The sequence below is a fragment of the Prionailurus bengalensis genome, chromosome B4, assembly GCF_016509475.1.
Source record: "Prionailurus bengalensis isolate Pbe53 chromosome B4, Fcat_Pben_1.1_paternal_pri, whole genome shotgun sequence".
Lineage (NCBI taxonomy): Eukaryota > Metazoa > Chordata > Mammalia > Carnivora > Felidae > Prionailurus > Prionailurus bengalensis.
The window spans coordinates 34,692,377-34,716,685 of NC_057358.1; the positions used below are offsets into that span (position 1 = coordinate 34,692,377).

Here is a 24,309-nt window from a genome sequence, read left to right on the forward strand (position 1 = left end):
CAGGGTAACTTTCATTAGACCCAAGTTCTAGTTGTCCAGTTTATACCTAATGGTATTGTCCACTGAAGAGGAAACAATAAAATATAGCAATAGAGTCACTGAATGACCTTTCTGTTCCTTAATATTAACAAAACAGTGTTAGTTTTACTCATCTACATAAGGTGCTTATGGAAAAGGAACATTCTTGTTTTCTTCTGTGGCCCTACCTATAACATTAGCACAGAAATTAGTAAATAGTAGGTGGTCATCAAATTAACTTTAAAAAGTTTATATACATAGGGGCTCCTGGGTGGCTCAGTCAGTTAAACATCCAACTTTGGCTCAGGTCATGGGTTTGAGCCCTGAGTCGGGCCCTGTGCTGACAGCTCAGAGCCTGGAGCCTGCTTCAGACTGTGTTTCCCTCTCTCTCTGCCCCTTTCTGGCTCATACTCTACCTCAAAAATAAACATCAAAAAATTTTTCAAATAATTTTTAAGTTATAATTTTTTTCATTCACCTACTATATGCCAGGTAATAGAGACACAAAAATGAATGAAGTCCTGATATATTTACAGATGGATGGATGGATGGATGGATGGATGGGAGGGAAGGCTAAAATGTAAGCCAGAATGGAAAATCTTATCTATTTATCTATCTATCTATCTATCTATCTATCTATCTATCTATCTATCGTTGTGTTCAGTGCTGTCTCCCCCAGCAACCAGAAACAGTAGAAATTCAAATATTTTCTTGACTGAATTTCATTTACCTACTATATGCCAGGTAATAGATACAAGAGTGAATGAAGTCCTAATATGTTTATGGATGAATGGATGGAGGGATGGATGGATGGAAGGGAGGGAATGAGGGAAGGCTAAAATGTAAGCCAGAATGGAAAATTTTATCTATCTATCTATCTATCTATCTATCTATCTATCTATCTATCTATCATTGTGTTCAGTACTGTCTCCCCCAGCAACCAGAAACAGTAGAAATTCAAATGTTTTCTTGACTGAATGATAGCACAGAATTATGGGGACAATGTAACAAATGCTACATTAAATATACAAAGTGATAGGGGAAAATGGAGAAAACTAGAGAAACTGAGGAGTGTAGAGTTAAGACTTTGCCAAAGAGGTAAGATTCGCACAGAGCCCTGAAGGGAAGACTCTTACCTGGCAAATGCACAGTAAGGAAGAGCATGCGAAAGTTGATGTCATGTGTACAAAGTACCAAGGACCCTCCTCAAAGTGGAGAGGGTAATTAGAGAACCATAGATAGGACAGGCCTATTCTTTGAGGACCTTCTCTGAAAACCATGAAAACCACACTAAAGAATGTAGATTTTACTTCTATATGCAATCAAGTCTGAAGGAGAGTGAAATCATCAGATCTGTATCTCAGAAAAACAGTTCTGAGAGCAGGGTGCTGAATGACTGTGAGTGGTACCAGAGGTAAGGACCATGGAGATAAGTGTCAGCATCACCTGGAAGGGTGCAGGAAGTAGGGCACCTAGGAGCCACTATGGACTTACAGAATCCAGAATCTGCATTTTAACGAGAGCCCTATGATTCATATGCATATATAGTTTGGGAAGTGCTATTCTGGAAGATAAAAGGTCGGAGTCTGTGATAAATAAAACAGCAGCTGTGGGAATAAAGAAGGGGAGGATTTGAGAACACGTGGAAGATGAATAAATCTGGTTTAAAAAACAAAAGGCATAATTACCAAAAGAAATGAAATAATGCCATAGACCAAAAATGCTCTAAAACATATAAGAAAGCTCAAAATTCAACTTCTGACATAAGGACTGAATTAAATCCTTATAATGTAACCTCAAACACAGTCAAATGATTAATCTCAAGCTAAAGCCCCTTGTTTATCTAAAAGCCCTAGCATGAATGTATGATTATAATCAAACCATGCAGATAAAATGTGGTTATCAATATCTGTGGAATTTACAGTTCTGCCTCTAACTCTGAAGCCTGTTGAAAGGACTGAAGAATGAAATGTAATTCAGATATCCAGGCAAACCACTCAATAATCTCCTCTAAATACAAGATTAGTGGTGACTGGTGGAAAGAGTGGGTTATTTGGTCCCTATAGAAGAATCTCATTTCTACCAATAAATCTATTTAGAATATGAACATAACATGAAATTTCTGGTTAAAGTGTTCTCCAAACACTATCAACTGCCAATATCCTTTTATCACTATTTCCAGAGCGTCATCAAGTAGAATTACAGACAAATTAGAGTGAAACAAGATGTTCAATGACAAAATAAAAGCTAAGACCTACAAAGGTTACAGGAGATATGGCCAAAAGATAAGATGTCCTTAAACCTACATTCTACTTACATGTAGATTATGAATTTTCAAGTCTGAAATTACTAACATCTTGTTAGTCTGTGGTAGTTAGCAGAAATCAAAATTAGTCAAGTTATAATTAGTAAGTGTAAGAACTGTTTATCTTAAACTATGCACCCAATAGTTGGTTATTAATTTGTATAACAAATCTATATTTTCTTCAATAAATCTAAGGTAACTTTTTATTCTCTATCTGCATTATTAAAAATTCCCATAGGTGCTAGGAGGCAGAAGATTGGATGGGAGAGCAGCATCATATTGATGATCTAATTCTGATAGAGGTGATTTTCAGATGATATCACTTATAAATGAATAAAATGATTCCTAGATCAATGATGAGAGTGTCATGAATCAAGAACAATGATTAATAAAATCTGTGAATCTGAAATTTACAAAAGAAAAAGAAGGAAAGAGAAAATTGTTTCACTGTATTTTCTGCCTGCTTCAATAACCAGGCTTCACTGGTGATTCAACCATAGTTTTCGTAACATTATCAGCAGAAACTGAGGCCCAGCATCCTTATTTTAATTCAAAAATAAAAATATGAAATGCTCTTGGTTCAATACTCAACTATGATGGACAGGCTAAAGGGGACTGGTAAAAACCTCTCCCCAGCGAACCTAGGTTTGTTTTTTCCAGCACAACCATGAACTAATGAGCACAACCATGAACTAAGGAAAGTGATTACATAGAAAGGTAGAATATCAGGGATTTGGATCCGCTCTTCCAAGGAGAAGTAAGCAGACTTGAACTGTCCCTCAAATGACACAAGTATTGAGAGGAATTCTGTTATTTACAAATAAAATTCAACCCCTCTCCCTTGTCCACCATTCTACCCATAGAATACAGTAAACTTGTAAATCAGTAAGAAAATGGGTCTCAAAATATAAAATTGCTTTTCACATGTATTTCTATTTGCTTCATAAATCAGTAGCTATCTAGATAACCCACCAAAAAAGTATGCAGGGCCATGGTAACTTGTAAGGTGACAAAGCTATCAGTAAACTTTTCCCCTCTAGCTCAGCAGAACTTAAAATGCAGAATCAGTAAAGATTAGAATGAAGAATAGGTGATAGCCTTCTGGAGAGCAAAGTTTCCCCCCCCCCCCCACTTTCCCCTTAGTTACTGTTAACCCCAGTAGTTGGGATCAAATGGATAAACCAAGGCACACTATATATAGGCCTCAGTTTTCACCCTGTGGTGGAAATAAAGATTAAGAATGTTATAGGAAGACAGCAAAGAAGAAAGGTAATTTCAATCCTCCTGAACAGAAGAACTGGCTCATCAGTTAAAAAATGTGCATGTTAATGGGTATGGTGTCACATTTGCAGGAAGAAATGGTTCTGGAACTCTGTTTCACAACATTGCGAATATACTTAACACTACTGAATCGTGCACTTAAAAATGGTTAAGAAGCCAAATTGTGTATTATGCTTCTTACCACAATTTAGACAAAAAATTGCCCACCACCAAGGGTTTTGTAATGATTAAATGAGGCAATGCTTATAAAAGCCAGCGGAGCCTGGCACACACAGTAAATATTCTATAACATGTTAATATTACAATTATGTCATCTTCCTTACAATGAAAGTGTGTGGAAAAAGGCAAAGACTGAAGAGCTAGAAAGTGGCCTTTTCAAAATTCAGAGGTTTCTGGACAATAGAAATTAAAATCCTTTTAATACATGGCCTACCGTGTTCATAAGCCAATAAAAGCCAACAGTTCTCTAAGGAACTATTTGGAAACCCAGGTTATTCAAAGCTTTACTACTTAGGCCTTCAAACCCAGAGCTTAAGTCTTAGAGTAAGGCAATAAGGAATACACTTCTAAAATCCCCCCTCCCCCCCCCCCCACTTTCTCTCCTCCCCTTTTGTATTTCCTTTTCACTGTGGGCACTGAGCTGTGAGCACAGAAATCTGAACTTTGCCAAGATGCTCTGGGACAGAAGAGGCAGGGGTGGGTAGGTGGGGGTGGGGGAGCAGAAAACTCACCAATCAGCCTAGAGAAGGGAGACCCATCCCTACTGCTCCTCTGCAGCTTCAGAGAGTAGCTGGAGGGAGTAACAGGATTTGCCCTCTTTGCAGCTGGCGTCACAGCTCATTAGGGACAAGTCTGTTTAACGTCTTTCCACCTCCTCCACCCTCAAGAACAAGCAGGGGCTGCTGGGAAAAGAACTCAGGACTGAGCAAGGGGAAAGGCTTCGAATGCTGATTGGCAATGGGAGAGAAATAGGGCCTTTAACATATGTCGTGGAAAAGTGTTTATTTACAATTCGTTACTGTAAAAAGTCCTGCCTGCCTGCCTGACTAGAGACAGTCAAACGACACAGGAAGAATATCACCAATTCCTTTAATGGACAACAACCACCCACTCAACACCTTTTCTTAAATAATATTACAGGTAACTTTTTATTGTTTGACACACTTCTCATCTCTCGAAATTTTCTTTAATCTTTTGCTAAAGAAAAGAAGGTGGTAAAGAGAGATAAACTTTCTTTTCTTCAACTTCCAAGTAAAGGATCAAGATCATAGATCTGTACTACTGCCATTCAGGTACAATAATTTCTTTGAGTTTACTTAAGAAGGGAAAAAAGGTCTAAAGATAAAAAATAATCATACATGCTGTATTTGATTTTAGAAGGTTTACAAATCTTCCTAATTTGCACAAGGACCAACTGAAATGCAGTGTCTCCGAAGAAGATGGGGGTTTCTGTATAGGACCCAGAACTGTGCTTACACAAAGGAGATGCAAAGCAGGGCTTCCTGAAGGACTATCCCAGCTGCTTTCCAAGAGAGAATGCCTGGAGTGTGAGCTTAGAATACATGAAGAAATAAGCACACTAGCCTCCAGAAGGCACCCCTGACTTTGGCAGCTGATGCTTTCTAACTTGGTATAAATTAATTTAATCCCAAAGGCCTGCCCCATGCCAATTTAGACTGTAAAGTATAAATCAGCTCGAGTGGGTATAATGGTGAGGGACCTGAAACTGGCTATTATAACACTTTCAGTTGGCCAAGTGGTTTATCCCAGGAGTCCCCAAAGGCCAGCAGGTCTGTATCGCTGCTTTGCTGCAACCATACCATTCCTCTCAACCATCCATGAAACAGCTGTGTCACTGGCTATGCTGCTGGGTAACAGAAAGGAAACCAAAATAGCTTCTCCCCTCAAATGACTGCTACCCTAAAATATGAGGGTAACTGGAAAATACTAATTATACCAATAAATATGGAAATTTAGAAGAATATGATTTTCTGAAAAGGCATAAATTATCAAAACTGGCTCTAGCAGTTAAAAAAAAAAGGCTCAGAAGTTTCATAGATATTCTCCCATGAGGAAATGTCCATGATTATTATATAAACAATTTCTGAGCACTGAAAAACTTGGAAAGCTCCTCAATAAGTTCTATGAGGCTAGAGTACTGGGCATAGTATACTGTATAGCCATGCAGGCAAGAGATCTGGAAAAGCAAGTTCTTGAAAGACCATATACAACCTCAGACACAAGGTCAAGTAGTCTAGACTTCACCACTTGGAACAAGGCTTTCCAACTAGGGTACGTGTGTTCCTGGGACTCCAGTGTGTGGTCAGAATATGGGAAACCATCTGTTTAAAATGGCACAGCTTCTAGAGAGTCAGTCTTATTTTTATTTTTTTGTTTGTTTTCACCGTTTTACTTGTTGTTGAGAAGATATTTTTAACTTAAACATCTGCATGAATTGAAGACAGGAGACTTCATCAGAGAATTTGTTTGGAGCCACTTGCGGCTATAGATCTAGGCCTATCAAGTTACGCAGTCTTCATTCCCTGTCATTAGAAGCTCACTACTGGATTAGTTGGAAGTTATTTTAGGTATTTAGGGGAGCCACTAAAGAACAGGGGAAAAAAAAGAATAATCAAAAGAGAAAGGCTAAAATCTGGATGTGGTTTGCAGGACGCATTGTTAGAGAGAGAGATTACAGGGTAAGAAGATTTCTGTTCTAGTCCAGGGAAGAAGTGATAGGGCCAATACGAGAAAGAGGATAGTGGAAATACACAGGATGAGATGAAAGGAGAGGATTTCAGAAGGACAATTAGTAAGACTTTGCAACTAACTGTATGTGGATAAGAAAAGGGCAAAGAAATTTTAGGTAACAATTTCTAATCCTCCCCCACCCCTGAAAAAATATTATGGTATTTTAAATTGGAAAACAGAAATTAAGGATGATTAAAGTTGAAAGGTGAATGGGAAGAAGGGGGCAGCGGGAAGAAACAACAAAGACTTGATATTCAAAATAAGGTCCTAGAAGTTTTAAAGTGGGAAACAATCTTGTAATGTCCTAAATGCTGTTTTTCATATTTGACAGTGTCCTTGTGTCCTATGTGAGAGTGGCAAAAATGTACATACACATTAAAAATTTAAAACTTTAGTGTGTGCAGGGAGGTAGGGCTCCCTTTGAATCAATTTGATCAGTTCAAATTGGGCATGTGCCAGTGGGATACCATAAAGTGAAAAGGCATCCCTAGCATCTGAAGACACAGTATGTGCCAGGCTCTGTGTTAAGCGCTGGGGATGCAAAGAGAAAAATAGTAACCCTACCTTCGGGGCACCTGGGTGGCTCAGTTGGTTAAGCTTCCAATTCTTGATATGGGCTCAGGTCATGATCCCCATATTGGGCTTGGTGATGGCAGACGGAACCTGAATGGGATTCTCTCTCTCTCTGCCCCTTCCCTGCTGGTGGTGTGTGCGCGTCCTCTCTCTCTCTCTCAAAATAAATAAATATGTATTAAAAAAAAAAAAAAGAACCCTACCTTCATGTAGCATAAGATCTAGAACTGGGGAGCTGAGGGGCAGGAAGAAAATAAGTAATTTCCATTCAATGCGATGACTGCTACAGCAGAGCGCCGTGGAGATAAGCAAGCAAAATGCTGCTATGGAGATTAATTAGCATAGACTGAAAGATGAGCAAGGTACAGCCAGTTCACATAAGGGTAGTAGGAACAGTAAGGGTCTCGATAAAATTTAGGTTACCACTAAAAATGAAAACTTAATAATGACCGGTGTCAAAACCCCTGGTACTGCCCAGTGCCTCCACAGAGTAAGTGTCACAGAATGTTCAGAGAAAACTGAAAGGAATTAGCCACTGAGAACAACTAATCTAAAAGATGAATGTGTGTGGTGCCTAGATGGTTCAGTTGGTTGAGAGTCCGACTCTTGATTTCGGCCCAGGTCATGATCTCATGGTTTGCGGGATTAAGCCCCACACTGGGCTCTGTGCTGACAGCATGGAGCTTGCTTGGAATTCTCTCTCTCTGCCCCTTCCCCACTTGCACTTGATTTTTCTCTCACATTTTCTCAAAATAAATAAATAAACTTAAAAAAATAAAAATAAAAAGATGAATGTGCGAGTGCAGAAATGCCTGAAATACAATCAAGAAATCTGGAAAGGCAGGACAAACTAGAAATGACCAGGGTGTGATTATAACTAAGAAAACAGTATTGAAATCTTGTTGGGGGGGGGGGGGGGGAGTTACAACCGAAAGGGGATATGCTATCTATAATGGGAAAGATGTCCCAAGGTAAAGAATTTGGCAGTGTTTAACAAGCTCGATGCTGAGGGAGAGGTACTGATGACACTTGGTTATGGGGCAGGAATATTTCATCAGGCCCGTAAGAAATTATCCCCTCAAGACTAATCCATTCTCTTTTGATTCTGAGATGCTTTTTTTTTTTAATGTTTATTTATTTCTGAGAGAGAGGGAGGAAGGGAGGGAGAGAGAGCGAGCAGGGGAGGAGCAGAGAGAAGGAGACAAAGAATCTGAAGGAGGCTCCAGGCTCTGAGCTGTCAGCACAGAGCCTGACGTGGGGCTTGAACTCACAAACCTCAAGATCATGACCTGAGCTAAAGTTGGATGCTCAACCAAATGAGCCACCCATGTGCCCCTCTGAGATCCTTGATTAGCATTTCCAAGTAGATCTTGGTATTAGGAAGGTGGTGTGTGTTGAATGGCAGGTGTGATACCTATCCAATTTTAAAGAAACAAAATGTCATTCTGCAACTCTGAGTCTACTGAAATTGTTTTTACCTTAGAAGTAAAGCTGGCAAACAGACAGGATTCTGCTGGGCTGAGGCAAAGGTTTCTCAGCAAAATTTTCTCTTATAAAAGAGATTTACCTTGGGGCGCCTGGGTGGCTCAGTCGGTTAAGCGTCCGACTTCGGCTCAGGTCATGATCTCATGGTCTGTGAGTTCGAGCCCCGCGTCAGGCTCTGTGCTGACAGCTCAGAGCCTGGAGCCTGTTTCATATTCTGTGTCTCCCTCTCTCTCTGACCCTCCCCCATTCATGCTCTGTCTCTCTCTGTCTCAAAAATAAATAAACGTTAAAAAAAAATTTTTTTTTAATAAAAAAAAAATAAGAGATTTACCTTGATTGTATACATTTGCCAAGTTTCTTCTATTAAAAGATACTCACTCATTTTACTTTTGGGTAACAGAAATTAGGAAAGAGACGCTGGCCTGAAACAACCTCAATCAATGCTAATTTTGGATCTTACAGAGGTCATTTGATTGAATTTATTTTATAAGGAGGTAAAAAACCCTTATAATGACTCAGTAACTGCTCTGGGGGTGGGAACTAAACTTCAGGTGTTAAATGTCATTATAAAAATCATTTTAAATAGAAATATATGTGTTTATGTTATAATGATCATGAATATACACCTACAGAGCAAGTGAAAAACCAAACTATCCTACTATTGAATGAATAAATACATGTGGCTAGGGATAAAATTTTCAGAAAACATATCAAGAACTGATTCAGAAACTTTAGAAGCAAGGCTGGAGTACTTTTGAGTTCTTCAAAAGTGGTCCAATGATGATGAAGAAGTTATTTCTAGAAATAAAAATGGAAAAAGCATTTATTTCTAAATTTAAAAACTCAAATGTTCATGTAAAATTCCCAAAATAAAGATTCCAAATAGAACTTTGACTATTTCGTATGTGTTATTACAAGTTTTATATACTATGATAAGTCAATACTCCCAAAGTTTTATTGAATCATCTCACTGGGAAATGGGGCATTGCCTAAATTGAAACTTCTATGGCAACTTACACATGTTAATACTACTACGAAAATGACTGAACAAGAATCATAACTCATACTCTTTCCACTGTATCAAAGAGAATCACATCTCTCATGAAGAGACCATAAAAATCTGGAAAGGGGAACAGGCATGGAAAACAATATTTTACAATGACCCTATTTCTAATAAAACATAGCCTAACTGATTCATTATATTACGTATTCAACTTCCAAACAGATAAGAATCACTACCTATACCCCATGATATTACCCATCCTCCAAAAAGTACCCCATTACAACCAATTATTTTTTATTTACTTTTTATTTTTTTAAATGTTTTATTACTTATTTCTGAGAGAGAGAGAGGCAGAGCATGAACAGGGAGGGGCTGAGAGAGAGACACACACACACATACACAGAATCCGAAGCAGCTCCAGGCTCTGAACTGTCAGCACAGAGCCCGATGCGGAGCTTGAACTCACGAACTGCAAGATCATGACCTGAGCTGAAGTCAGATGCTCAACTCACTAAGCCACCCAGGTGCCCCTACACCAATTATTAATACATATCCTTCTGGTTCTCTGGGCTCCAATCTAGAAGGAATCTTTATAATTTCCAGATCGATCCTCCCTATTTATGTTTTTCCTTCCATCTGCCCTCATTCTCCACGTAAGAACTGCTGTTTTGTATTTGATCCAGTTGAATAATAAAGCAAACAATCCAATGTTTTCCAATTGGGTTTAATCAACACCTGTAGTGGGAAATGTCAATGGCAGGGAAGAGTTGAAAGGTAACAAGAAAAAACTGGTAAAGGTCCTTGAATATTAGGTAGAAGACTCTGGATTTGATTAAAGAATTTGATACAAACAGCTTGAAGGACAGAGGAATAATATAAGTAGATTATGGATACAAAAAAAAAAAAAAAGGACAAAACCAAGGAATAGGGTTACCAAGTGGTTCTAACAAAAATATTAGACACTTTGCAGAATATTACAAATTCTGATGGCATTTAAATGGAGATGAAACTGGCATCTCTAGGACAGGCCAGAACATCAAAAAAGAAAATAAAAAAGTGTTGGAAAGCACTGGAAAGACTTTTATTCCTCAAAAGTGTAATGAGCCTAAAGTACATGTGGTCACTACCAAAATTAACCAAAATTAGGAATTGTAAAAAGGAATCACAGAGCAAAGATACTCTGTCAAATCTCTCCTTTTCAAGTATGTGCAGCAGTTAACCAACTGCAATACACTCACTTGTCTGACAACTTAAGAATTGGGAAAATTTTTAAAAATTATGTAGATACCTTTTAAAACTTACTAGCCAAGAAATTTCATCAGCTGGCCGTAAGCAATGAAGCTCCTGATTATTTGCCTCAAACCAATTAAACAGTAGTTCATTTTTGATGAAACTGTTCACGAAAATGATTGAACCTCAAGGGATGGTAAAAAGAATCTTTGTGTAAAATATTATCACCAATATTAGTGGTGCAAATCAATCTTCATTCCCAACATTTTACTGTAACCAAGTCAAAAGTAATCAACAGCCTCATCACACCGGATCTAAAACAGAAGTATGTTGGGGTGCCTGGGTGGCTCAGTCAGTTAATTGTCCGACTTCAGCTCAGGTCATGATCTTGCAGTTCATGGGTTTGAGCCCCATGTCAGGCTCTGTGTTGACAGCTCAGAGCCTGGAGCCTGCTTCAGATTCTGTGTCTCCCTCTCTCTCTGCTCCTCCCCTGCTCATGCTCGCTCTCTCTCAAAAATAAATAAACATTTTTTTAATAAAAAAATAAAAAAGAAGAAGTATGTAAACTACTTATTTCTTCCCATCTTTTTTAAAGTTTATTTTGAGAGAGAGAGAGAGGGAGGGAGAGAGAGAGAGAGAAAGAGAGAGACAGAGTGCACGCGTGTGCACACAAGCAGGAGAGGAGCAGTGGCAAGGACAGAAAGAATCCCAAGTAGGCTCCACCACACCACTAGCCCAGAGCCCGATGAGGGCTCAAACCCACAAACCATGAGATCACGACTTGACCCGAGATCAAGAGTTCAGATGCTTAACCCAAAGAGCCAGCGGGGAGCCCCTGATTATTTTCTCCGTCTTAAAACTTTCATCTCTTGGCTTCACAACACTCACCTCACTAGTATTCCTTTTCAATCTTCTTTGCTGGTTTCTGCCCTTTCTTATACTCTAAAGATTGGTGAATACCTCTCGGGCTGTGTTTGAACCTCCTCTCTTTGTTATCCTTTTGGCCTACACCCATTTTGATGAGTTCATCCAGCCATGACTTTAAATATCATCCATTATGCCAGTCAATCACTCTCTCTCATTTATACCTTCATAACCCATCCTCAGATTTCAAAGTTGGCTTATCCAACTGGGTTCCTGTAACGAACTGTACCACCGGGAATCAAACAGGCATAACAAACTAAACATAACCAAAACTGAATTTTGTATTTGACCTCCTTAAACCTGCTTCCCCTCTGACATTTTCAACCTCAGTAAATGGAATCTTCCCACAGTTGTTCCAGCAGTAAACTTTGAGTCATCCCTGATTCTTCTCTTTTTCCTCTCATTTCACATTCAACAAATCAGGTTTAGAAACTGATCTCTCATCTCGCTAGCATCTTCTCCACTACCCACTGTCTAAGCATCAACTATTTAATAACCTATAAGCGCAACTCCTGGCTTCTTTCCTTATGTGTTCCTATAATAGCCAGTGAACCTACAAAACTTAAGTCAGAACATGTCACTTCTGTGCAAAAATCTTCTTCAGAATAAAATGCTAAGTTTATATTATGGCCTTCGTGACCTTACCTAGTAATACCTTCCTGCTGACCCTCTATCATTTCAGTGCTACTCTCATTCTTGTTCACTCCCCTCAGCATAGCAGCCTCTTACCTTCCTCTTAGATCCTCAGAATGCTCCTGCCCCAGACCTTTGCACTTGCTCTTCCTGTGGCTGTTAAGACCATAATCCCTAGTATCTGCATGGTTTGCCCTCTTAGTTACTGAACATCATTCTCTAGTTCATCTATTATGCTTTATTTTTGTAATTCACTTTTCACCTATTATATGCATTTATATTCTTTCTTCCACTGCAATTATGTAAATCTCTTGAGGAACTCTGTGCCCATTTCCCCAAAATTGTCCCTACCCACAGTACTTAGAAATATTTTTGAAAGAAGTTAGGCAGTATCCATCAGCCAAGATTCTAACCTTAAGATTATAACCCAATAAAAGAAGCCCTAAATCCCAGCTATTACAAGGGATAATAAAGGTATGAATATTGAGAAGCATGTTATGAAAATAAAGCATCTGAAATGTTTTATGATTCTCTGAAGTTTGATCTGAAGTCATTAAACAATTACCTAGTCTGTGAAAAACTACTCCAAAAATTAAATCTGTAGGTATTCACTAACACAGCAAATACATGTGTTGGTTTCAGGAAAAATTAACCTCACTTATGGGTTTAAGACACAAGGTATACAGAGGCACTTCTTGGGGTCTTAGTAGTGTTGGGGAGCGCTGAATACTGAATGAGAGCTCTATTTAAAGTATTAACTCCATGGATTCTTCCCCATCTCCACTGCCACTGCGTTAATACAGACAGGCTGTGCACTGTCAGTTCTCACCTGAACTTCCAGTCTCCCACTTCCAACACAGACTGATCTACTCTGCTGCCATATTAAATTGGCTCCAATTGTTGTCACATCACTTGTTGAGAAGCCTCCAAGGATTCCTCACAACTCACCAAATTGAGCATATGCACTCAAACTACTAAGCTTATCATTCAAAGCCATTTAGAAAAGACCTCAATGTACCTTTTCAATATTCTCCCATTAAGCTAGAGATCTTGTGGAGAACTAAATGGTAAGTGTTCCAGAACACTTCTCACTTACCAGATAGATCTGGAAGCTACTTGAAAGCTGTATTACATAAAGAAATATTTCAGGCAGTTAAGCACAAAGCCATCCATTCCCTGGTGCTAAATAAATACGTTATTTTTCAGAAATGACAGACACTTCCCAATCTTTACTCTTGTCGTCTCTTGCATGTTAGAATAAATGTCATTCATTCACTACCACCCTATCCAATCACAGGGGACAAACATGGCAAACATCTGGAAGAAAAGCTGCTTTTCTGCACACTCTGGCGCATAGAGGATCACCTGTGAGAAAGTCTGGTCTCAGTTATAAGTCGGCCTGGGTCCCTAACAGATTTCTGCTAACTGTAGACTGCTAATTGCCTTCACCTGGACAAACTGGTCTACTGATAACAAATGCGACCATACTCTTGTACCTAGGACTTTCAAGAGAAAGAGGTTGAGTCTCTTAAATGACAGTAACTTAAAACAAGAGCCCTAACCTAAGAAAGAAAGTATGGAAGTATGGGAGGAGGTGAGGCATACAGGATGTATGCTATACTTATTTTTCTGCCTCAGACACCCATCAGCTATGAGTGCTTGAAAAAGGAAAGGGGACTGAAAAATACTGTCTCAAGAGAGAATATTTAAAAGATGAGCAAGTAAATAATGTTTTTTTCAAAAACTCAACATTATTTTAGGAGATTGGTGAGAATCAAAACTAATGTCAGCAACTTATCTGGCAAGAGAAGTTGCTTTGAAGAAAAGAATAAACTCTGCACCAACACAGAAAACAAGAACTTAACTCACTCATGCAAGATTAACTAAGACCTGCATAAAAACAATTTTCTGCTTCTGCAGAGGAGTTACAAGGGGTACCAGCACAGCAGCTGTTACTAGAACCACGGGGGAACACCCATCCTGGTACTCAGTGTTTCTTTGATGTTTGGAATTAGGGAAGCAACAAACAGGTCTCCAGAATGTGGCAAAAGGCCAGCTAAGACTAAACCAAACCTGTCAACCACATCCCTCTAGCTTTTATGGAGATGGAAGACTACTAACACCAGAAGAGACCTAGAAATGAAATACTAGGCAGGAATATTTGGTGCAAATGTGAGAGGCTTTCTCCCCAAAATGAAGTTAGAGTTTACGGAGAAAAACATGGGATATGAAATACAGGTGTAGCAATGCATACAGTGTTTAAGATGGTTGATTTAACTACCAGGCATAGATTAACATACTAAGAGTGACGGCATATGACTAGAGACAAGAGACGCTCCATAAAATAAATGTAAAGACTGTCTCCGTCCAGACTTGTCAACCTAAAGCTTGCAAGTTAAATGAAAGGGGGCAAAAGAACTCACTGTGCAAGAAGGTGAACCTCCAAAATCAAAACACCTGATTGGGGAATACACGAATCATGCATGAACAACCTTTAACTCCATCTCAAGGGTCCAAAACGAGGGAAGAAACATCAGAGGAGATTCCAAGTTACAAGTGTAAACAGGTCAGTGTCATAAATGAGGGGGTACTGAGGACACTAGACTGCCTCCTGTGCTGGAGGAAGAAGGAGTGTCTAAAAAATAATGAATCTATAAAATACATGCATGCTGACCTAAGTGACTTTAGAAATGAGTGGGATCTGTAAGATTTAAAAGGCAAAAGACACTTTACAGAAGCACTGTATTCTAGTTGATAAAACTATTTCTCATGAGGATATGGGTTAACAATTCTTACACTGCTATACAATAATATACTAGAACTGAATAACTGAACAAATGAATGGCAAATGGTGGTTGCCAAGATTCTCATTGTTAGAGTGGGAATTTACAATTAAGCAAGGGGAAGAGGCAAGGATGATCCCTCGAGTAATAGCTTAAACTTAGAGACCTTAGTGTGAACTAACGTTTAATGTTACTACAGAGATGGTCACATACAGATATATTTATACATACTTGTATTTACACAGGTGAGTATATACACATGTATCTTCTTACTCTGTCAGCTGAGAGGGCCGAGGGCAAAAATAATCCAGTAGCAAAGAGCATATCCAGCATTCAAATCTTGGTGTTTTTTTAAATTTTAATGTTTATCTCATTTTTGATAGTGAGAAACAGAGCATGAGGGGGGAGGGGTAGAGAGAGAGGGAAACACAGAATCTGAAGCAGGCTCCATCCAGCCTCTGAGCTGTCAGCACAGAGCCTGACGTGGGCTTTTTTTTTTTTTTTTTTTTTTTTTGAAATGTAATTCAACGCTACCTAGATGGATAAAACATGTGCACAAGAAGAGTTCTTATTTCTTTGAAACCCAAGCTGATTGCTTTGCAAAGTATTAGTGGTGGGTCAGTTGGAAATGTGACATACGAGCAGATTGGGTCCCCATGCCTTGAAGTGCTCACTCGACTCGAGAAGAATCTGAAACTGGAAATCAAAAGTCGATGCATCTGGGGGCGCCTGGGTGGCGCAGTCGGTTAAGCGTCCGACTTCAGCCAGGTCACGATCTCGCGGTCTGTGAGTTCGAGCCCCGCGTCGGGCTCTGGGCTGATGGCTCAGAGCCTGGAGCCTGTTTCCGACTCTGTGTCTCCCTCTCTCTCTGCCCCTCCCCCGTTCATGCTCTGTCTCTCTCTGTCCCAAAGATAAATAAACGTTGAAAAAAAAAAATTTAAAAAAAAAAAAAAAAAAAAGTCGATGCATCTGCGCTGTGACGGACACGCCAAGCAAGACTTCAGTGGCATCCCTACCAGGGCTCCCATTGAAAGCAGGGGTCTTGAGTCTTACGACAAAATATTGGAGAACTCGTGTTTAAAGCAAAACGGAATGCTCAAGCCACATATGTGGCACTTTTGAGGATTCCCCACTTAGGCAGTTTCAATAAACCATCTGACTGCTTGACCCTGGAGGCAGCGGTGAAGGATCATCTCCCGGAAACCCCGGCAGGGGTCAAGTGATTTGGGCAAGAGCTTCCGCCAGAAGCCCCGTGACGTGGGGCTCACACAGACTGTGAGATCATGAACTGAGCCGAAGTCAGATGCTTCACCGACTGAGCCACCCAGGCATCCCCAAATCTTGGTTTCTAATATTCATTATCCAACAAAAGAAATCAGAGCTCCTTGGAGAAACAGCAGATTTTAAGACAGGGGTAGGAAATATATGAGCCTGGTGCATCTTTTGGTATCTAAAAGTAATAAAGTACTCTAACCAAACCAAATCAACCAATGGAAAGAGCTCCCACTGGTCACAGCCGAACAATTTGAATAGCAAATTACTGGATCACAATAAGTAGAAAAATACATAAAATATATAAAAGTATAAAACAAAATAGCATTCAAACTAATAATAAATGTTAAAAATAATAAATGAGTCAAATAAAAACCTATACTGCTAGGACATAATTTGTGGTTTAACGGAGTATAACATGGAGGAGGAAAAGTAATTCCCTTCTGTTCTCCCTCCTCCATCCCCACTTTAGTATTCTAGAGGGTTGAATTAAAAAAGACAAATGAGCAATCCCTATCAAAATAACACCAGCATTCTTCAGAGCTAGAACAAACAATTCTAAATTTTGTATAGAACCAGAAAAAACTCCGAGTAGCCAAAGTAATGTTGAAAAAGAAAACCAAAGCTGGAGGCATCATAATTCTGGACTTCAAGCTGTATTACAAAGCTGTAATCACCAAGACAGTATGGTACTGGCACAAAAACAGACAATAGAACAGAATAGAGAACCCAGAAATGGACTCAAAACATATGGCCAACAATTCTTTGACAAAGCGTGAAAGAATATCCAATGGAAAAAAGACAGTCTCTTCAGCAAAGGTGTTGGGAAAACTGGACAGCAACGACATGCAGAAGAATGAACCTGGACCAAAGACTTTCTTATGCCATACATAAAAATAAACTCAAAATGGATAAAAAACCTATATGTAAGACACAAAGCCATCAAAATCCTAGAGGAGAGAGCAGGCAACAACCTCTTTGACCTTGGCCGCAGCAACTTCTTACTTGACATGTCTCCAGAGGCAAGGGAAACAAAAAGCAAAAATGAACTATTGGGACCTCATCAAGATAAAGCTTCTGCACAGTGAAGGCAACAATCAGCAAAACTAAAAGGCAACCGATGAAGTGGGAGAAGATATTTGCAAATTACATACTGGATAAAGGGTTAGTATCCAAAATCTATAAAGAACTTATCAAACTCAACCCCCCAAAAGCAGATAATCCAGTGAAGAAATGGGCAAAAATCATGAATAGACACTTTTCCAAAGAAGACATCCAGATGGCTAACAGACACATGAAAAGATGCTCAACATCACTCTTCATCGGGAAATACAAGTCAAAATCACAGTGACATACCACCTTACATCTGTCAGACTGGCCAAAACTAACAACTCAGGCAACAAAGATGTTGGCAAAGATGTGGAGAAAGGAACCCTTTAGCACTGTTGGTGGGAATGCCAACTGGTACAGCCACTCTGGAAAACACTACGGAGCTTCCTCAAAAAGTTAAAAATAGAACTATCCAACGACCCAGAATTGCACTACTAGGTATTTATCCAAGGGATACAGGTGTGCTGTTTTGAAGAGTCACACGCACCCCAATGTTTACAGCAGCACTATTGACAATAGCCAAAGTATGGAAAGAGCCCAAATGTCCATCGATGGATAAATGGATAAAGAAGATGTGGTATATATAAACAATGGAGTATTACTCGGTGATCAAGAAGAATGAAATCTTGCCATTTACAACAACGTGGATGGAACTAGAGGGTATTATGCTATGTGAAATAAGTCAGTCATAGAAAGACAAATATATGACTTCATTCATGTATAAAATTTAAGGTACAAAACAGACAAACACAAGGGAAGGGAAGCAAAAATAATATAAAAACGGGGGGCTGTTACAACATAAGAGACTCTTAAATATAGAGAACTAAGGGTTGCTGGAGGGATTGCAGGGGGGGGGATGGGCTAAATGGGTAAGGGCCATTAAGGAAGACACTTACTGGGAGGAGCACTGGGTGTTATACATAGGGGATGAATCACTGGAATCTACTCCTGAAAACGTTATTGTGCTATATGCTAACTAAATTGGATACAAATTAAAAATAAAATAACATATTAAAAAAAAAAGATTAGATGGGACAAAGAAAAGCAAGGAGATCAGTTAGAACAGAACTATGATAATCTAGTTATGGTATGATGGTGGTTTAGAATAAAGTCAAAGCAGGACAAGTAATGAACAGAAGTGGACAAATTCGAGATTTATGCTGACAGCAAAACCAACATAATTGCTGGTCGATAGAAAGGTGTGAGGCAAAGGGAAAGAAGGAAGCTAAAGAGACTCAGTATTTTGGTGTGGGCAAAAATTCAGTGAATAATGATGCAATTCATTATAATCAATAAACCTGGATTAGAGATTGGGAAAATCAAGTTGACATCAAGTAATTAACTAGGAAAAAGGAAATGTATACATGCAGGTGGTGGTTATATATGCATAAAGTATTTTTGGAAAGATACATATGACCAGTGGTTAATGAGGAGTTCTTTTCATTGCACAGGATTTTGTACCATTTCAATGTTTCAAGAAATTCATTAATGTATCATTTTTTATTACAAACTATTTTTTCAGGGGCCCCTGGGGGGTTCGGTCAGTTAAGTGTCCGACTTCAGTTCAGGTCATAATCTCACGGTTCCTGAATTCAAGCCCCACACTGGGCTCTGTGCTGACAGCTCAGATCCTGGAGCCTGCTTTGGATTCTGTGTCTCCCTCTCTCTCTCTCTGTTCCTACCTCACTCGCATGCTCTCTCAAAAATAAACATTAAAAAATTTTTTTAATGATTTTTTCAGCTTTATTGAGATACAACTGACAAAACTAAGGTATTTAAAGTATACCTTAATATACTGTGATTTGATACACATACACTGTGAAAGGATTCTTCCCACCCATCACCTCATTTGGGGGTATGTGAGAACATTTAAGTTCTACTCTTAGCAAATTTCAATTATACAATAAAGTGTTATCAACTATAGACACTGTGTTATATACATCATATCCTCAGAATTTATCTTACAATTAAAAGTTGATTACCCTTTTAACAAACTCCCTATTCTCCCCATCTCTCAGCAACTGCTTTTCTACTGTTTCTGTGAGTTCGTGTGTGTGTGTGTGTGTGTGTGTGTGTGTGTATATGTGTTTTAAGACTCCACAGTATAAGTGATACCATACAGTATTTGTCTTTGCTTAATTTCACTTTGCCATAATGCCTTCCAGTTCCATCCAGAATGTTGCAAATGACAGGATTTTCTTCTTTTTAAAGGCTGAATAACATTCCTGTGTGTGTGTGTGTGCGCGCGCACGCACGTGCGTGTGTGTGTGTGTGAGAGAGACAGATTCATTTGCTTGATCCATCCATCCGCTGACAGACACTTAGGTTGTTTTCATAGCTTGGCTATTGTGATAATGCTGCAAGAAACATGGGTATGCATGCAGGTATCCCTTCCAGATAATGCTTTTGCTTCCTCCAGATACACACCCAGAAGTTGGACTGCTGGGTCACATGGTAGCTCTATTTTTAATTTCTTGAGGAACTTCTATACTGTTTTCCATAGAGGTTGTATCAGTTTACATTCCCACCAACAATGCACCAGGGTTCTCTATTTTCTACATCCTTCCCAGCACTTGTTATTCCTTGACTCTTTGAGAACAGCCATCCTAACAGGGGTGAGGAAACACCTCAATGTGCTTTTGATTTGCACATTTGCATGATGATGAGTGATGCTGAACATCTTTTCATGTACCATGAAAATGGTCATTTTTATGTCTTTGGAAAAATATGTATTCAGGTCTTTCGCCCATTTTTTATTATTTAGATTTTTTTTTCCCTGTGGAGTTGTACCAGTTCCTTAGATATTTTGAATATTAACCCCTTATCAGATACGATGTTTGCAAATATTTTCTCCCATTCAATAGGCTGCCTTTTCATGTTGTTGATGATTTCCTTGCTGAGCACAGCATTTTAGTTTGATATAGTCCCACATATATATTTTTGGTTTTGTTGTCTTTTCCATTGGTGTCAAATCCAAAAGACCATTGCCAAGGCTAATGCAAGGAGCTTACCTCTTACATTTTCCAGGATTTTTACGGTTTCAGGTTTTATGTTCAAGTGTTAAATCCATTTTTAGTTGATTTTTGTGTATGGTGTTTAAAATAGGCATCCAGTTTCATTCTTTTGCTTATGCCAATACTGTTTTCCCCAAATCATTTATTGATGAGACTATCCTTTGCCCAGTGTATATTCTAAGCTCCTTTGTTGAAAATAAATTAACCATATATGCGTGAGCTTATTTCTGGGTTCTCTATTCTGTTCCATTGACTTATGCATCTGCTTTTATGCCAATAGCAGACTGTTTTGATTACTATAGCTTTGTAATATAATTTGAAATCAAGGAGTGTGATGTCTCCAGCTTTGTTCTTTTTCAAAACTGCTTTGGATATTCAGGGTATTTTGTGGTTCCCTACAACTTTTAGGACTGTTTGTTCAACTCCTGTGAAAAATGCCATTGGAATTTTGACAGGGATTGTACTGAATCTATAGTTCTCTTTGGTTAGTATGGACATTTTTTCAATATTAATTTTTCCAATCCATGGGCATGGAATTATCTTCCCATTTACTTGTGTCTTCAGTTTCTTTTATCACTGTCTTATAGTTTCAGTGTATACATCTTTCACATCCTTCGTTAAATTTATTCTTTTTTTTTTTTTTAATTTATTTTTGGGACAGAGAGAGACAGAGCATGAACGGGGGAGGGGCAGAGAGAGAGGGAGACACAGAATTGGAAACAGGCTCCAGGCTCCGAGCCATCAGCCCAGAGCCTGACGCGGGGCTCGAACTCCCGGACCGCGAGATCGTGACCTGGCTGAAGTCGGACGCTTAACCGACTGCGCCACCCAGGCGCCCCTCGTTAAATTTATTCTTAAGGATCTTATTCTATTTGATGCTATTATAACGTTTTTTGTTTTGGTTTTTTTTAGTTTTTTTTATTTTTGAGACAGAGAGAGACAGAGCATGAACGGGGGAGGGGCAGAGAGAGAGGGAGACACAGAATCGGAAACAGGCTCCAGGCTCTGAGCCATCAGCCCAGAGCCCGACGCGGGGCTCGAACTCACGGACCGCGAGATCGTGACCTGAGCTGAAGTCGGACGCTTAACCGACTGCGCCACCCAGGCGCCCCTGTACCACTTTCTTAAATGCATTATACACAATAAATTGTATTAATTACATTTAAAAATTTTAAATTAAAAATTATAACAAAACAGGGGCGCTTGTGTGGCTCAGTTGATTAAGCATCTGACTTCAGCTCAGATTATGACCTTATGGTGATTATGACCTTATGACCATCAGGCTCTGGACTGACAGCACAGAGCCTGGAGCTTGTTTCAGATTCTCTGTCTCCCTCTCTCTTTCCCCCTCCCCCCGACTCGTTCTCAGTCTCTTTCTCTCTCTCAAAAAGTGAATAAACATTTAAAAAATTTAAAAAATTGTAACAAAACAAAGCTGGATATTACATTAACTAGTTACACAAATAATCTAACTTCATTTTTCATATTAGTACATCAAGTGTTTATTTGCCAAAAGTAGTCAGGTCTAACCAGTTTTTTAACTCATGAACATGCACTATCAATCTCTCATTTGTCTTTTGAACTAATTACATATAGCAAAAGCATAACTGGTTATTGTGAACTGATATGAAAAGAAAGTTTCAACCAAAATATAGATGTTTTTTCACAGCCTACTCATTTCCTAGTCTTTGAATGCCTTTGAATGCCTATTTTTGCATTCTTCCCCAGGAAACAATTTATAAGAATAGTATAAATCAACTCCCTAAAATTAAAACTCTCTGAAAATAAGTTATCTAGAATGCTGTCAAAATGTTAAGATATAACTTTTTCTGATGATGGATCTCTATGTGTTCTCAATGTGCACTATTCAATATAGCAGCCATTAGCCACATGGCTAATTAAACACTTGAAATGTGGTTATCGTGACTGAGGCACGAATTTAAAAATTGTATTTGATTTTAAGTAATGTAAATTTACATAGCCACATGTGGACAGTGGCTACTACACTGCACAGTGTAGCTCTGGAACAATGGTTGTCAACCTTGCCTATGTGATAAAACCACATAGGAGAAGTTTCTAAATCCTAATGCCTAGTCAAAAGCCTTTTTTTTTTTTTTAAGTCTCCAGAAATGAGATTTAGGCAAAATATTTTTTTAAACTAGGCTGATTTTTAAATGCAGTCAAAGTACAAAACCACTGCTCTAGGAAAGTGCTTTTCAAACGAGTGCACACAGAAATCATGGGGGAACTTCTTCAAATGCAGATTTTGATTCATCTAGGTCTGGAATAAGGCATTAATAACGAGCTCCGAGGTCATGCTAATGCTGTTGATGCAAGGCTTTAGAACTAATTTAACTGCTATGAATCAATGCTGCTGCTGAAAGGGAAATCTATAGATCTTAGGGCGTAAAGTATGTTTCCCTTATGCAGGACATTAAAGACTTGTAACTGAATTGTCCAACAGATCCAAGTTACTAATATGTAGAGATCAAAAGCATTTAAGAACATTAAAGTAGCAAGAGAAAAATTAAATCTTACCTATTTGGGAAATTAACAAATCACTTTTTCAACAGGAAATCATGATATATATATTTTTTCATCTGAAGTAAGAATACTTGGGTATATTTGTTGAATATTCTTTTTAGTGTAGCTATGAGGGTACTGTCTTTATCACCTTCCTAGGAAGTTTTGCTACTATTCTGACATTATTAACACAGTACATTCAAGTTCCTTCTTAGTAAGTTTTCACTAACTCTTTAATTCTGTGTAGAAGGATAACTTCTCTTTCTAGTTAAACTATTTCAGAGAGTAATTCTAGGCAGGGTTTACAGGACTTTATTACTATTTCTCATTTTACATAACTTCTCTTATAGGAAATCTTATGGTAGTGATGGTGGTAATTCAAAGCTATTTGTAGGTAACTCCTTACCAGCCTGACAACCTAAAAGACTTGGTTGTTCATGTTATCATTTGGTGCTTTGGGTGCCACCTAAGAAATTAACATTATCTTTATTAGCCAGCAACAATTTCACGCCTGCAATCAACTATGGAAGAAACAACCACCCAGGCTGAGGAAAGTGATAAGAAACAGGGGGTGCCTGGGTGGCTGAGCTGGTTGAGCGTCTGACCCTTGATTTCAGGTCAGGTAATGATCTCAGGGTTCATGAGTTCGAGCCCTGCACTGGGCTCTACGCCGACAGTTATGGAGCCTGTTTGGTAGTCTCACTCTCCCTCTCTCTCTGCCCTTCCCCCACTAATGCTGTCTCTTTTTCTCTCCCTCTCTCTGCCTCACCCCTACTCATGCTGTCTCCCCCTCTCTCTCACACACAAAATAAACAAACTTTAAAGAAAGTGAAGAGGGGAGGGGAGGAGAGAGGAGGGGAGGAGAGGGGAGGAAAGAAAGAAAGACACTGGATTCAGTTCCATGGGAGAGGATCTCTCCAGAGACGGGGTGCACTGTTAGTCCTTATGAGAATACCAGCAGAGTGTGTGTATGTGTAGGCAGGTACCTAGATGATTTTGAAGCATAGAAGGGTTTAACCAATCTTCTAGTAGACAAAAGAAGCAGGTGAACAATCTAAAAATCACCTTGCTTTTAATCATCAAATTTGACTTCTTTACATTATGGCTTTTTGTTCTCTTTGTTCTACATTTCAAAATGTTTTTCTAGTTTAAATCTTTGTGTTTCAATAGACTCTTAACACATCTGCTCCTGTAGTCAGCTGGTTAGCCAAGAGCCTCTTATTTTAGGGGCATATACTTAAATGACACCAAGAGTGGGGCAGGAACCCTAAAAACGTGAAGCAGGCTAAAGCAGAAAGGACACTGGGAGAACGGGAAGTGAAGCACAGTCTCCACAGAGAAGAGCTGAGCTGCTGGGAGAAGACCTCCCTCACTGCTAAGCCAGGGAATGGAGCTGCTGAAGTC

General features: G+C 39.0%; 1 protein-coding gene and 1 pseudogene across 1 annotated transcript in view; one reads left to right on the top strand and one right to left on the bottom strand.

The window, feature by feature from the left end:
- Positions 1–24,309, bottom strand: part of LOC122473289 (cat eye syndrome critical region protein 2) — a 180,704-nt gene that overhangs the window by 84,931 nt on the left and 71,464 nt on the right.
- On the top strand, positions 2,670–2,737 carry LOC122474160 (annotated as a pseudogene).